The 15,486-nt window shown below is 48.6% G+C and overlaps 1 protein-coding gene across 2 annotated transcripts in view; it reads left to right on the forward strand.

The window, feature by feature from the left end:
• FBRS (fibrosin) overlaps nucleotides 1-15,486 on the forward strand; it is a 710,625-nt gene that overhangs the window by 402,442 nt on the left and 292,697 nt on the right. The window lies entirely within an intron of this gene.

Below are 15,486 nucleotides of genomic sequence, written 5' to 3' on the forward strand. Positions count from 1 at the left end.
CGAGACCCAAGCCACCCTCATAGACATGCCGGTAGAACCTAATGTCCTTTTTGGGAAAGCAGTGGAGGAAGCGCTGAAAACGGCCAAGGACGAATGACACCTTAAAGTCCCTTGGCCAATTAACAAATAAGCCCACAAACCAGCGGGGAAATAACAATTTTCGTCGCTCTCGTGGCCAAGATTCCCAGAGGGTCAAATTACTACCGGAATGAAGGAACCTCGTGGGGCGGCAATCAACAAGCTACCCAAGGTTTCGCAAGAGGTCAAAAAAGGGGCCGCGGTAGGGGGAGAGGCAGCCCAGGTAGAGGCGCTATGCCTCCCAGTAAACAGTGACGTTCTGCTACGGGTCCCTTCCCATGCATCCCCAGTAGGGGGTGGGAGGCGCATTTCCATCTTCACCCACGCATGGGAAGGGATCACTTCGGACAGTTTGGTGCTGTCCACTGTCCGCGGGATACTGTATAGAGCTACTAGAACGCCCCCGCGAACATCCTCCAAGACAGACGATACACTCCTTGGAGCACCAAATAATCCTCCTCGAGGAGATCGCCATTTGTCTTGCAAAGGACGCAATAGAACTCGTCCCGGGCAACTAGGTAAACAAGGGTATTTATTCAACTTACTTCCTTGTGCCAAAAAAAAAAAATTTAACGATGCGCCCAATATTAGACTTACACCCTGCAAACAAGTATGTCAAGCCTCAAAAATTTCACATGACTACACTCCAGGAAGTAATCCTCCTACTAAAAAGAGGATATTACATGTTAACTTTGGATATGAAGGATGCTTATTTTCAGATTTCCATGCTCCCAGCGCACAGAAGATTCTTGCGTTTCAAGGTAGACAACCAGCACTACCAGTTCAAGGTGCTACCCTTCGGAATAGCCTCTGCTCCAAGGGTATTCACCAAGGTACTGGCGGTGGCGTCGGCGCACCTACGCAGGGAGGCAATCCCAGTGTACCCTTGCCTGGACGACTGGCTCATCACAGGGGAAACCCCCGTAATTTGCAGATCAAACATTCAAAGAACAATCGACCTCTTCCAATTGGGCTTCTCAATCAACGAGAAAAAAACACCAAAGAGGGGTTGGCCTTTCCATCAGAGGAAAGAATTTGCAATCTGTTACTACAAATTCTTCAATATCAGTCTGGTTGCCAGATAAGGGTGCGCATAGCAATGTGTTTGCTAGGCATGATGGCATCATGCATTTACCTGGTTACCACGCGCGCCTGCGCATGCGACCCATGCAGGAATGTTTGGTGAAACAGTGGTCTTGGGCAAGTGGGACGATGTAGTGGTTGTTTCACCAACACTAGTACAGAGTCTTCGCTGGTGGACAAGAGACAATCTTGCAAAGGGGAAACCCTTTTACGATCCAGAAATACAGGCTGGAGTCACAACAGATGTGTCCCTGTCAGGGTGGGGAGCACACCTCCTTCACCACACAGCTCAGGGTCTCTGATCTTACACAGTGGCTCAGAATCACATCAACGTGCTAGAACTACTGGCAGTCTTCAGAGTGCTTCGGGCGTTCAAACCCCACCTATCCAACCTGTCAGTGCAGATCCTAACGGACAGCACGACCGCAATGTTTTACATAAACAAGCAGGGGGGGGCACTAGTTTGCCAAATCTTTCCAGGCTTGCCCAGAAAATTTGGGTATGGGCACTCAGACAGCAACATTTACCTGTCGTCCCAACATGTTCCAGGGGATCTCAATTCACTAGCGGACGCTTTGAGCAGAGATCCCCTCCCAGAACACGAATGGCGTCTACACAAAAGTCGTAGAAAACAGACAATGCCCAGAATTTGCATCCAGGTTCCCCCAGCCAGGCTCCAACGGTAACGCTCTATGGATGAACTGATCAGGGATGTTTGCCTGCGCTTTTCCACCAACCCCTCTGATGAGGAAGGTGGTCAAGATACACAGGGAATCAATGACGCTCATCCTAGTTGCTCCTATGTGGGCGAGACAACCATGGTTCCCACACCTATCCAGACTGGCAGTGTGCGACCCCATCAGACTCCCGTGCTGGTACGACATACTCTCCCAGCACGAAGGACAAACAGTGCACCCTCAACCAAACTCTAACTTGTCAGCATGGCTCCTGAAGTCGGAGAGTTCGGCCATCTCAATTTACCCCAGAGATGCATGGATATCTTCAAAGAATCAAGAAAACCTAACTCGAGGCACTGTTATTTTGAAAAGTGAAAAAGATCTGTTATTTGGTGCCAGAATAAACAAATCAACTGAGTTGATTGCACTCCTTCCCTACATCCTGTCACCTACATGCGCCACTTACTGGACGCAGGGTTGATATTTAATTCAAAGTACACCTGGCGGCGCTGTCAGCCTACACCACCTCCCATAACAAGGTGTCATGGTGGAAGGTGCCAGTTGTCAAAGCCTTTATTGAAGGGGTGAAGAGACTCCACCCTCCAATTTCTAACCCACCACCAGGGTGGGACCTTAATGTGGTGCTTGCTAAACTCATGGGACCCCCCCCTTTGAACCCATGCAAAAAAGCTAGTCTCAAACACCTGACTTATGAAACTGCCTTCTTGGTAGCCATTACATCCATAAGAAGGGTCAGTGAAATTCAAGCTGTGTCAATGCAGGATCCTTTCTTTACTGTCCATAAGGATAAGCTGGTTCTACGAACTCACCCTAGGTTCTCACCTAAGTTTATTTCTAAATTCCATGTTAACCAGTCCATTGAGCTACCGGCCTTTTTTAAAGAACCCAAAAGCTCTGCTGAGGTGAAACTACACACACTAGATGTGAGAAGAGCGGTCCTCTACTACATAGACCAGACCAGACTGCTAAGAAAGACAGATCAACTGTTCATCTCTGTAGCTACAGGCAGAGAAGGAGATTGCGTCTCTAAAGATGCCATCTCTAAATGGATAGTCAACCGTATCCAGCTGTGTTACTCCCTTTCAGAAAAAACACTGCCTTTTACGCCAAGGGCCCACTCTACAAGAGGTACTGGGGCCACTCTGGCTTTCATTGCAAATGTACCCCTTGACACCATTTTCAAAGCAGCTACATGGAGCTCTATTCACTTTTACTCAGCACTACTGCATTGACACTCATTCCAAGACAGATACTCAAGTGGGACAAGCGGTTCTAAGACATTTGTTCGCTCATGACACTTCTCACATACCACCTCCTTCTAACACTGCTCGCTAATCTATGCACAGCATGTGATCTAAGCAGATTCCACAAGCCTCAGAAGGGATCCATTACTCACCGTAATCGTATTTCTGATGCTTGTATCTGCTTAGATTCACATGCGCCCGCCCTTCCTCCCCTCTGAGAGAAGGCGCATGGATGCTTGTAGTCTTATCTATCTGCTTAGATACTCTGTACTCGCGCTACCTCGTGTCAGAAAAAATAAAATCTGAGGGTCCTACACGTGTGAGGGATCATGGGTACAGTGGACGTCACACTAGGGATAGTATTTCTGGCACGCCCTAGTTCGACACCCCTTTTTGAGTTTCAAAAAACAAACTGTAATACTACGCAGCTTCCACTAGATGTCGGCCTATGCACAGCATGTGAATCTAAGCAGATACAAGCATTAGAAATAAGATTACGGTGAGTAATGTATCCCATATCTGATCTTTATTGATGTCACGCTGGTTGCTTGAACTGTACAGCATAGAAAGAAATTACTTGCCTACATTATTGGTTCTTGTATTAATTAATTCTTCCCTTGAATATTACTATTAGTTATTACCTTATTAAAGCTTGCTTAGTTTGACTTGTGTATATATAAATAATTTAATATACTTCAAGTGTGTAAGTGTTTACTTGGAGCCTTGTGTGTACTGATTTCATTGTGCTGCTCTACAGCTCACTTTACCCCTCCTACAATAAGACTGGCTGCTCAGCCACTGTACCGACTTGTGTAGTACAGGCCAGTTGGGAAGAATTCTCAGAAATGTGCTAATTCCCTTCTACCTTGGAGATCCCCAGCTCTTTTTGCTGGACTTTAGGAATTTTAATTCCTAACCTGGAGACAGTGAGCCCTTTTTCCCACACTCATGTGTTTTTCTGTGATTTGGACTCTTGTTTCTTTTGACTTTGGAGTCTGACAAACTCCATAGGCATCATCTTTACATTGTGACACACTGCACCTTCAGTGTAGTGGCACAGGGAAGTCTTAAATTTCCCAAAGGTTTAAATACCTTCTCTTGGTGTTTCCAAGAGCAGAGAAGTGAAATTGACTTTACTTAAATGTTTTAACTTTCTAGACCCAGCACACACTATCTTACCATAGGGTGCTGCAGGGGTTACTTAGTATCCCCTTTGTCTAGTTTCTCATGTAACATTTTTATGTTACACTTTCTACAATTAATGGCTGGTGGCAGTGGTTTACTTTTTTCCTACCATTGTCTGTTTTTACCTCGGGCTGCGTTCGCAGCTGCAATGAGGCACCCATGGGTGCCCATTTTGTCAAAATGGCCCCGGTCATCTTTTTTTGCCATTTCTTGTTGGAAAGGTCCTTCTTGAGATTTACTCTGCGTGCCAAACCAGGCTTTGGTACCTTTGTTCGTTTTGCCTTGGGAGCGATTCACGAGTGAAGCCCACCTCTGGCTCCAGCATGTCTGGCAGGGGCAGAAAGTGCCCGAAACTCACTGTGCTTAATCCCCTTGGTTACAGGAATCCACCCAAAGGTGATTGACTAGCTAGCTGTCCTTGGAGGACAGCCACCCTGCTGTGTGATTGACGGCTAGGCTAGAATCAATGGGAGAAACCTGCATAAAAGGTGAGGCTTTTTGGCTTGGAAGACAGTCGACCACCGGACAAAGGAATCCGAAGAAGAACTTGGAAGAGAAGCCTGCTACAACTCCTGGACCGTTGGTTTGCACGGTGAAGCCATGCTGCTGTGCCGAGGCTCCGAATTTGCCTCCACTAGAGAAGCCCTGCAAGGACTGTTAGGCAAGATTGTATGCAGTGCCCTTTGAGTGCACTACAACAACCCTGACATCCTGGCAATAGGAAGCTAACCTTTGGTATAAGCTTGTACTACACAGGTTGGTAGCATGTTTAGCAGCCTGGCTTATCTCTCGAGGGTTCATTGTGAGCTGTAGGGGAGTTACACATACATTCACAGTGACAAGTATTAAAATAAACTCTTACACACAAGGTTTCTTGATTGTTAAATAAATTAATAATTAAGTCAGTTAGAGTAAGCCTTCAGAAGGGAGCAATGTAAAACAACACACAAATATATTTCACAAAATACACTGCTAATATTTCTAAATCAGTAAGTACATTTTTGGGATGGCCCACGACACAACCTACACCCTCAGATGACTTCAAAAGCTATGGTGCTGGGGACATTAATATATCACTGTTGCATTTAGAATCCTTTAGGAGTAAGTCAAAGGAAAAGGTTATTGGAACATGCAAGAGACCTAATTCTTTAAGCAGGCAATTACTTTCAGATCCCCCAATAAGTCATTCAGTGGAATAGGCTAAGCCAAAGTCAATGGGGAAAAAGCCTATATGAGCTGAAACATTTCTTTGCTGGTAAGTAAGAAAAGTATTTGCACAATGTTCTAGAAGGCTTTGAAGAAAAGAAGAATCAATGTAGGGCCACAAGCTGTTAGACTTGAGTAGTAGAAGATGCAAGCAACTCTACCGCAAGAGGTAAATTCTCTCAGATTTTTACAGTACTTTTGTTTCGAGGGGATTGGGTCCTCTGACGTATTCCATATCTATGCCAGCAATCACCACAGCTGTGCTGCTTAGGAAAGTCTTTCGGCGTCTCCGTCCTGTGTCAATGTCGATACACTGTCCTCGAGGGCCTCCGTCAAGCCGACGTCACCGGATGTTATAAGGACGACGCCCGTAGCCTCAGTTCCGTTTTTTCCGCAAGCGTGTTCGCTTTGGAGATCTCGGCGCGCCTCGACTCTTCTGAGTTCTGTTCTTTCGGTTCCTCGAACCTGTTAGTTTGTGATATCGCATGATTTCATCGTCGTCTTCTACCCCGCGGCTGGGTTTTAAGAAGTGTCGGGACTGCGGGTCCAAGATGTCGTTGACGGATTCGCACGTCGCTTTCCTCTGGTGCCTCAGTGAGGACCATGACACGGATGACTGTGTGGATGTGGACTGCCATTCGCTTACTTCGAAGGCCTTGCAGGATCGTAAGAAGAAGCTTTCTGTAGGTAAGGTGACCAAGCCTCGTAAGTCGAGGTCCTCTGGGCTTTCGACTGACGATTCGAGGGGCGACTCTACGCATCGTCATCGGCCCGGGAGGTCTCGGTCCCGGAGTAGGTCCCGCCATTCCTCTGCCTCTTCGAGGCACTCACGGAAGCGCCTTCATCTGTCGCCTTTGCTGTCCTCTTCTGAGGACGTCGGCGGGTTGCTTGTCCCACCAAGCATTCGACTCCTGAGGAATGGGCTTCCTTCCGTAAGGAGATGTTGCTGATTTTTGAATCACAGGGCGCCGGTCCGTATGCGCCTCCGAGAGGAGCCGGCCGTGACCATACTAGAGACACTGGTCGTACGCCTTCGGGCTTGGGTGGTCGGCACGATTCACGGGAAAAGTCCCGCTCGGACAAGGGGAATCGTTCTAGTCATGCCCGGTCCTCGACGCCCTCGACCGTGAGAACCTGTGATGTCTTCGAGGAAGACATTGACGCCTGCGGCCCCGCGGTCGTCGACTGACTCTCTCGAGGCTCCGCCTCCGAGGAAGTCATCGGCGCCCAGGCTGTCGAGACACGCACAGGGCTCCGCCCTCGAGGCCTGTGTCGACGCTGTCGGCGCCGCGCTCGACGCCGATTCCATCAAAGCCTTTCGAGGTGGCTTTTTGGGAGGTGCCCCATGGCACGGTGGCACCCCTCAGAAAGGCGCTGGCCAAGGCTAAACATGTCTTTGTTCATTCTTCTGTGCCCTCCTTTCTGCCTCTGGGTTATATTTCTTAGGTGGATGAGGGATCTGAGGAAGGTGTGGTTCCTGCAGAGGCTCCTGAAGACATTGTTTCTGGTCATGGCCAACTTGAGGACCTACATCAGTCGTTGCACGATGCCAGTGGTCTGGACACCTCTCCGGAGGTGAAGTTCGGTAGGCCTGAGCCTGGCACGCATGCCAAGTCCTCGTACCGGCGCCTGATGTCGAGGGTCACGGATTACCTGGGGTGTTCACATACCCCCCCATTCCCCCAGTGTCCCTGGGGACTTTCAGCAGGATGACCTGACTGACATCCTCGACCAAGGTCCACCAACTGACCCGGTGCTGCCATTCATATGGCCTTGCAGAGAAGGGTGGCTGTGGCTTGGACTGGACTTCGCTGGAGAGTCTCCCGGCAGTGAGCAAGTGCTTGCCGAAGAAATATCGCCCAGCCAGTGGCGACCCCTGCTACTTGACCACGCACCCTACTCCGGAGAGTTTGGTGGTGCGGCTACAGCCCCAGCAAAGCGGGCGTCGTACCCCACCATCCCTCCTGATAGGGTGTTTTCTTCTGGGGGTATGGCGCTTCAGGCTGCCAACTCTCTGTGCCTTGTCTCGTTTCACGCACACTCTGTGGAACTGTATTTCCTTAGCGGCTGATCATATTCCCGAAGGGGAGGAATGGGATGGTTTCCTTGCTATCGTGCAGGATGCCAAGGATGCCATGTGTGAATCCGTTCAGTTAGGTCTGGACATGGTTGATTGCGTCAGCCGGTCCATGGCAGCGAGCACCGTAATACGCAGGTTTGCGTGGTTTTGGAAGTCGGGGTTTGCTTCTGATGTGCAAGCCCCGCTCCTCGACATGCCCTTTGATGGTGAACATCTTTTTGGCAGCAAGGCTGACGAGAGCCTTGAGAGGTTGCAGACCTCCAAAGCTGCAGCGAAGTCGTTGGGCGCTGCAGTTCGCCAACCTCCGCCTTTTAGTCCTAGGGGACAGCAATGGAGGGGAGGTTCCTTTCGATATTACTCGTCCTTTAGTAAATCGAGAGGAGCTGCAAGTCAAAGGGGCAACCGTAGGAGTGCCAGAGGTGGAAAACAAGGTACTCGAGGTGCCAAGGCCGCTTGAGCAGTTGCCTCTTTGCCCTCAGGCACTTCCGCAGCCGCTTCAGCTCAGTCATGAGGCCTATGCTTCGCCGGTTGGGGGAAGGCTGGCGCAGCATCTTGTAGAATGGCGTGCCATTACTTCAGATGTGTGGGTTCTGGGGATAATAGCCCACGGCTACTGTCTTCCTTTCCGGCAGAGGCCTTGCGACAATCCACCAGGGAATCTCTTTGAAGAGTCCGGATCCGCTCCTTGTGCAGGTAATACAATCCCTGCTGGAGAAAGGCGCCATAGAACTGGTGCCTGTAGCGGTGAGGAACAAGGGATGGTATTCCCCTTATTTTTTTGATTTTGAAGAAAGACTGGGGATTGAGACCCATCATTGACTTGTGCGGTTTGAACAAGCTCCTCAGGAAGGACAAGTTCAAGATGGTTACTCTTTCTGAAGTCCTCCAGGCCCTTCAACTTCAGGACTGGTTGCGCTCTCTAGACCTCAAGGACGCTTATTTTCATGTGCCGATCCATCCCAAGCACAAGAAGTACCAGCGGTTGCAGTTGGAGACGAACGAGGAAGACAGAACAAGAAGGCGGACCAGGCAAACGAGAAGCACGGAGATCACGGAAATCAATTTAATAACCAAATACATCACAAGTATTTGAAAGCAGCGAAAAAACACAATGAATGGAAACCTGCAAAACGGATGTTTTCTAAAGAAAGTAAAATAAGGCAATTCCAGGCAATTTCACAACAAGAAACAACGCATTTAGTTATAGTGTTTTCCAATCTAAAGAAGAACCATATTAAAACAAATTATTTTTGATATTGACATATGGTCAATATAAAGATAATGAAATTCAAACAGACCAATTGGGGAAAGAAACAACTATACAAAGATCTCCTGAAGAACCGTCAGATAAAAAGACGGGGAAACACGTGTCGAGGACAATAGAGGACAACAAGGACACAACCAAATCGTAAGGACACAACCTAATCAAGGACATTTAGGCCACTTATAAATTCTAAAGAGGATATTTAGGATACAACTAACCCAAACAAAAGGGTAAAAGTGGACATCAGAAGTGGACATTAAGGACACAATTACAATTGCAATTTCTAAGGACATAATTAAATCCTAAAGAGAGTATTTAGGATATCATCAATTTAGACCAAAGTGGAAATTAAGTGCAAGACATTTTATTGCAGTGAATAATATGAATGTTCAATAAAAAGGCGCCATACCAAACAATACAGTATTGTTGTATTATTTTGATTATCTAACCCCTGGGCAGCCTAAGGGGGACTGTATTTTTGGATTCTGAGCTGCCAGCAAGACAACATCAACAAGAATCTATTGCTTATCTTTTTTAATTATGCACTAACACAGGGCGCCAGTAGCTGCCCAAAGGCTGTATTTTTACAAATCGAGCAAGCACAAGAAGTACCTGAGGTTCGCGGTTGACGACTTGCACTTTGTTCCGGGTCCTATTCCGTTTGGATTGACCTCCGCCCCGACGGTCTTTACCAAGCTCATGGTGGTGGTGGCAGCGTATCTCAGGAAAGGGGGGATTCACGTCTACCCATACCTGAGCAAGTCCTGGATCATCTGTCCGTCACCTGCCACTCCCTTCACAAGCTGGGCTTCTCCCTCAACTTAAAGAAGTCCCACTTGACGCCAACTCAGCGGCTCCAGTACATCAGAGCAGTGCTCGACACTTCCCTGGGGCAGTGTTTTCCTCCCCAGGTGAGGGCTCGTCACATTGAGCAGATGGTACACAAGTTTTGACATGCTCAGAGTCTCCCGGCGTTCAAGTTCTTGAGGTTGCGCGCCCTCATGGCATCCTGCATTCTTCTGGTGCCAGAGGCTCGACTGCGGATGAGATCTTTGCAGTGGGCTCTCAAGATACAGTGGTCACAGTCCTCCGGCAGGATGTCCGACCCCATTCAGGTGTCTGCCTCGGTCGCCCAGGATCTTCTGTGGTGGGCTGACAAAGGCAATCTGATGGGGGGGGGGCTCCATTTTGGCTACCCTGGCCAGAGGTGACGATAGTGACGGACGCATCCCTCACGGGATGGGGAGCTCATGCCAACGAGTTGACAGTCGGCGGTCGTTGTTCTCCGTCGGAGTCCAGTCTCCATATCAATCTGTTGGAGCTGAGGGCCGTCAGGCTTGCCCTGAAGGATTTTCTGCCGACTGTGCGAGGAAAGAATGTCCTGATTCTGGCAGACAACAGTGGCCATGCACTGCCTCAACAAAAAGGTGGGGGTCGGGGGGGGGGCAGGATCACATCCTCTGTGCAGGGAGGCGATGCAGCTCTGGTTCTGGGCCATCCAGCAGGAAATTCCGATCTTGGCTGTTCCATCTGGCCGGAGATGAAAACGAGACGGCGGACGTTCTGAGCAGGCAGAGCGCGATCTCTCACGAGTGGGAGTTGGGTCAGGAGATTCTCCTGGAGATCTTCGCCCTTTGGGGACCCCTCAAGTGGATCTCTTCGCCTCCAGTGTCAACCGGAAGTGCGAAAGGTTCTGCTTGTGGGAATTTCTTCCAAGGGGAAGCCTTGGGAGATGCGTTCGTGGTGGAGTGGTCCTTCCCACTGCTGTACGCGTTTCCTCCAGTCCCCGTCATCCCGCAAGTGCTGCGGAGGTTATGGAGGTTCTGTTCCCTGATGATCCTCATTGCTCCGGCATGGGCCCCGGAGGACGTGGTACCCGGACCTTCTCGACTTGTCCATCTGCCCTCCACGCCGTCTTCCCTACCGAGATGATCCGCTCTCACGGGAGTGGGGGGGGGGAGGGTCAGGTTCTCCATCCAGAGGTCAGATACCTCAACCTTCACGCTTGGCTTCTGAAAGGTTGAGGTATAAGGATTGGGACCTCCCTGAAGACGTGATGGAGGTTTTGCTTTAGACCAGACGTCCAGCAACAAAGTCCCTGTAATGTTGCCGTTGGAGAAAGTTCTGCGACTGGTGCAGGGTTAAGAATATGGATCCTTTTTCATGTGACATTTCTGTAGTTCTGTCTTTTTTGCTTTCTTTAGCCCACAAGGACCTGCAAGTGGGTACCATTAAAGGTTACCTGGCGGCACTGTCTATATTTAAGCGCTCGTCTGAGGAGTGTTCTTATTTTAAAATCCCTTTAATTTCTCAGTTGCTGAAAGGGCTCACTAATGTGCTCCCTCTGTCACCTTTCCAGGTACCCGGTTGGGTTTGAACCTTGTACTTTCAGTTAAGCCACCCTTCACTGTGTTTCATGAGGACAGGGTTGTCCTTAGAGTTTGTCCGTCCTTCCTTACTTTCTAAAGTGGTGTCGGAATTTCATTTAAGCCTGAAGGTGGTTCTTCCGGCATTTTATCCTCCTCCGCAGCCTGGTAAAGACGAGGAGAGGCTCCATAGCTTAGATGCTAGGAGAGCTTTAAGTGTCTACATTTCACGCATGTCCCGGGTCAGAGTGGACGATCAGCTCTTTGTAGGATACGCTGGAAGGCGTTTGGGACAAGATGTTACTAAGCAGACTTTGTCTAGATGGATTATCTTGGCAATTTCTGAATGTTACCGCTTGGCGGGTAAGGACCCTCCAGTAGGCGTACGGGCCCATTCTACTAGGGGTATGGCTGCCTCTACTGCCCTGCAGAGGGGGGTTCCTATTCGTAAGATCTGTGAAGCAGCCACTTGGGCTTCGGTCCATATTTTTGTACGTCACTACTCCCTAGATTCCATCCATGGGCAGGGTCTGGCCTTTGGCAAGGCGGTCCTTTACTCTGCTATTTGATTGGGCATTCTAAAATTGTATATTCTAAATTCTTTTCCCACCTCTTTACGTTGGTACTGCTTTGGGAGTCTGTCATAGATATGGAATACGTTGGAGGACCCAATCCCCTCGAAGAACAAGTTACTCTCTTACCTGGTAACGTTTTTTCGATGGGATGGTCCGACGACGTATTCCATATCTCTCCCTCCCTGCCTACCCCGCTACAGAATTTGTGATTGCAGCTTATGTTTCCACAAGGCTTTCTGTGGTCATACTGGCAGAAGATTGGTGCCACACATTCTGAGGAAGAAAGTACAACTGAGGCTTGTGCGTCCTACTTATACCATCCGATGACGTTGGCTCGACTGAGGCCCTCGAGGACAGTGTATCGACGCAGGACGCAGATGCCGAAAGATTTTCCCAAGCAGCACAGCTTTGGTGATTACCGTCATAGATATGGAATACGTTGTCGGAACATCCCATCGAAAGAACGTTACCAGGTAAGAGAGTAACTTGTTCATTGAAGAAAAAGTGCAGTAGATGACTTCTGTTCCTGAGCAGCTCTGCAGATCTCACTGTTCCTGGGCCTCAGTCGTGAGGACAAGAGGGAGGACTTCTGGGGATTCCTGCACTGCAATGGGACGTTCACCGCTCACACCCGGCAATCTTCAAACAAGAGGTAGTTTGGTGTTTTAGCTCCTTGCGTATACTGCAAATACCAACAGTGGTTCCTGGCTGTCAAGATGGGCTTTACTTGCTTCTGGGGTCCTGCACTCTGTTGAGGGGGCTCAGGCTCGGTCAGTCCTGCTTCCTGGGAGTCGGAGGATCTTCCTGGAGCGCAACGCTGTAGAAAGTCGACCAGCTTCAAGAGAATGTCCAGGTGGCTTACTTTGGAGTTGATTGGTCCCACCAACTCGAGGGAAGAAGACGTCCTTGCAGGGGCTTCTCTGTTACGAATTTGGAGTTTCAGCATAGCAGCAGGGCTTCACCTGGCACATCAGTGGTCCAGGAGTTGCTGCATGTGTCCTCTTCACGTTCTTCTTTGGTTTCTTCGTCCAGTGGTCGACTCTGCCTTCCAAGCCAAAGCCTCTGCCTTTCATTCAGTTCTCTCCCATTCATTCCAGCCTAGTAGTCTGCCTCCCAGCAGGGTGGCTGTCCTTGCCGGACCGTCAGTCGGCCAATCACTACATAGTGCATTTGGGTCTCCTAGGAGACTAAGCACAGGGAGTTTTGGGCACCTCCCTCACTTCCTGCCCCCGCCAGACACCCTAGAGCCAGAGGCGGGCTTCACTCATGAATCCCACCAAAGGCAAAGTGAACAAAGGGACCAAATCTGGTTTGGCGTGCAGATTAAATCTCAAGAAGGACCTTTCCACAAAGAAATGGAGAAAAAAAGACCACAGCCATTTTGACAAAAATTGCACCCTTGGGCACTTTAGTGCAGCTGTGAACGCAGCCTGCGGTAAATGCACACCACGGTAGATAAATGTAAACCACTGCCACCGGCCATCCATCAAGGAAAGGGTAACATAAAATTGTTACATGAGAAGCTAGACAAAGGGGATACTAAGTAACCCCTCCAGCACTCTATTGTAAGATCCACTGCTGCTGGAACCGAAGTGCCAGGGAGAGGAGCACCAGATCGAGTGCATCGCTTTTAAGTCTGACCTGAGTGCCAGGAAGATCCTCTGGACTTCCCTGAAGCAGGACTGACCAAGCCTGAGCCACCTCAACAGAATGCTGGACCCCCGATTCGAGGAAAGTCTGAAGTGGCATCCGAGAACCGCAGTGTTGCTATTTGCTACAGACGCAAGGAGCTGAAACCGCAAAGTGCAGCTGATTGGAAGTTTGACCTTAGCTGCCGACTATCTTCCCATTGTGTTGCAGGAGTCCCCAGAAGTACTCCTTCTCCCCACGACTGAGGCCCAGTAACAGCAGGATCTGCAGAGCCATACAGGAACAGAAGCCTGCTGGAACCATTTATTCTAACCAAAGGTACTGTAAACTTAAGAGGACTTGCCTCTTGTTGTGTAGCCTTGCCTGTTCTCACTTGTGACTTGTCTTTGTTGCCAGTGCAGAGTTGCTTGCAGCTTTGCCCCTCACAAGCCTCCCAGCTTGTGGACTTTCAAGTGAATCTTATTTCTATGAACTTTTCTAAAAACGTTATGCAAAACGTTTACTTGCCAGGAAAGATCTTCGGCTCCACTAGACTTTGTTCAACTAACATTGGCTGTCATGGCTCCCTGAGACTCTTCTTACCTCTGACTTAGTGCTTTTGCCTTTCCTCCAGGAAAGGGTTAATTTACTTTGCATTGGAAGGTTTAAAAAGTACTTACCAGTTGATGTATTCTTTGTTAACCTTTGTTTTATTTCTCCATCTAATCTTTTGCACCCCAAACTCGATATTGCTCTAAATGTGCGAGTGATAAATCAATGTCCATAGTGTCCCAGCTATTTGTCACCTGAGGGTGCAGGAAGTGTGTGTGCCAACCCCAATGGCTATCATCTGATTGAGAGAAACAGTGTTTTGAAGTGCATTATAATTGTTACATATTTCGCTCCCTTCTGAAGAAGGCTTATTGAACTGACTGTTCAATAAATTGTTTAATCAAGACACCTTGAGTGTAAGTGTTTATTTGAATAACTGTCACTGTGAAGCTTTGTGTCACAACCCTACTGCTCACATTGACCCCTCTTGAGATAAGTCTGGCTGCTCAGCCACACTACCAACCTGTACCAAACTGACTTATACCAAAGGTTGAGTTCCTATTGACAGGAGGTCAAGGTTGCTATAGTCTTCCAAAGGATACTGCACACAATCTTGCCTAACAAGGCCTATATTAAGAGTTGGGGTCCCTAATATCAAGAGAAGTCTTGTGAAGTCCCACACCAGTTGGACTTTACAAACTCTCACCTTACACCATGCAAAGCAGATTCTAGGATAGTTGGGGGTTTTCCTGGTATGCTGTGTAGCCACATTTCGTGCTGTAAATGCATATTCAATTCCTTATCCAAATTCCCCTAGGAGATTTTACATTCCAATTTCCCCCTTTCAACACAATAAAATATGGACTTGGAAAATGTAAGCAATAAACCCCGACGGATGGTGGCTTTACCGGCCCTGATAATGCCTGTGCCAGTTAGTAGCCCGAAAGAAGCAAGTTATTTAACATTAGCCTCACATTACCTGCCCTGGTAAAGCCCCGCCCAGAGGGGTTTATTGCTATTAGCATACCGGCATGGTCTACTGGGATGCTAATAGATTTTTTTCAAGATGACAAACTGCATGTTTGCTGTTTCTCAATTTGGAAAAAACTACAAACCAAAATGGCCACCATGGATTATGGGAAAATAACTACACGTCACTTTCCATGGGCATTGCTGCGACACAGATGCGCAGAGATCAGTGTTGCTGGCGGGGTGCAAACAAGCACAAAGTGGTGTTGGGGATGTGGAAATTGGGGTGGAGGGAGAGTAAAGTGTGCGCACTTACCTGATTCCTGACAGGGAAGATGGCAGTCTCATGCTTTGACGAGGCTCAAAGCTGGGGCTTTAATCTTGAGACAAAGACCCCGTTACAAGCCTCCTGATTTACTGAAATGATACTTTATTTATGTTGCGCTCGTACACAAGTGTTTCAGAGTGTGTCCAGGCAAAGGGAGGGCAACGGGGGACAACAAAAACAACGATCTTACTAGGCCCAGTGACATTGAGTATGCGCAAGTGCATGGAAG

This window comes from Ambystoma mexicanum, chromosome 3p (genome assembly GCF_040938575.1).
Source record: "Ambystoma mexicanum isolate Mex_15411 chromosome 3p, UKY_AmexF1_1, whole genome shotgun sequence".
NCBI classification, from domain to species: Eukaryota; Metazoa; Chordata; class Amphibia; order Caudata; family Ambystomatidae; genus Ambystoma; species Ambystoma mexicanum.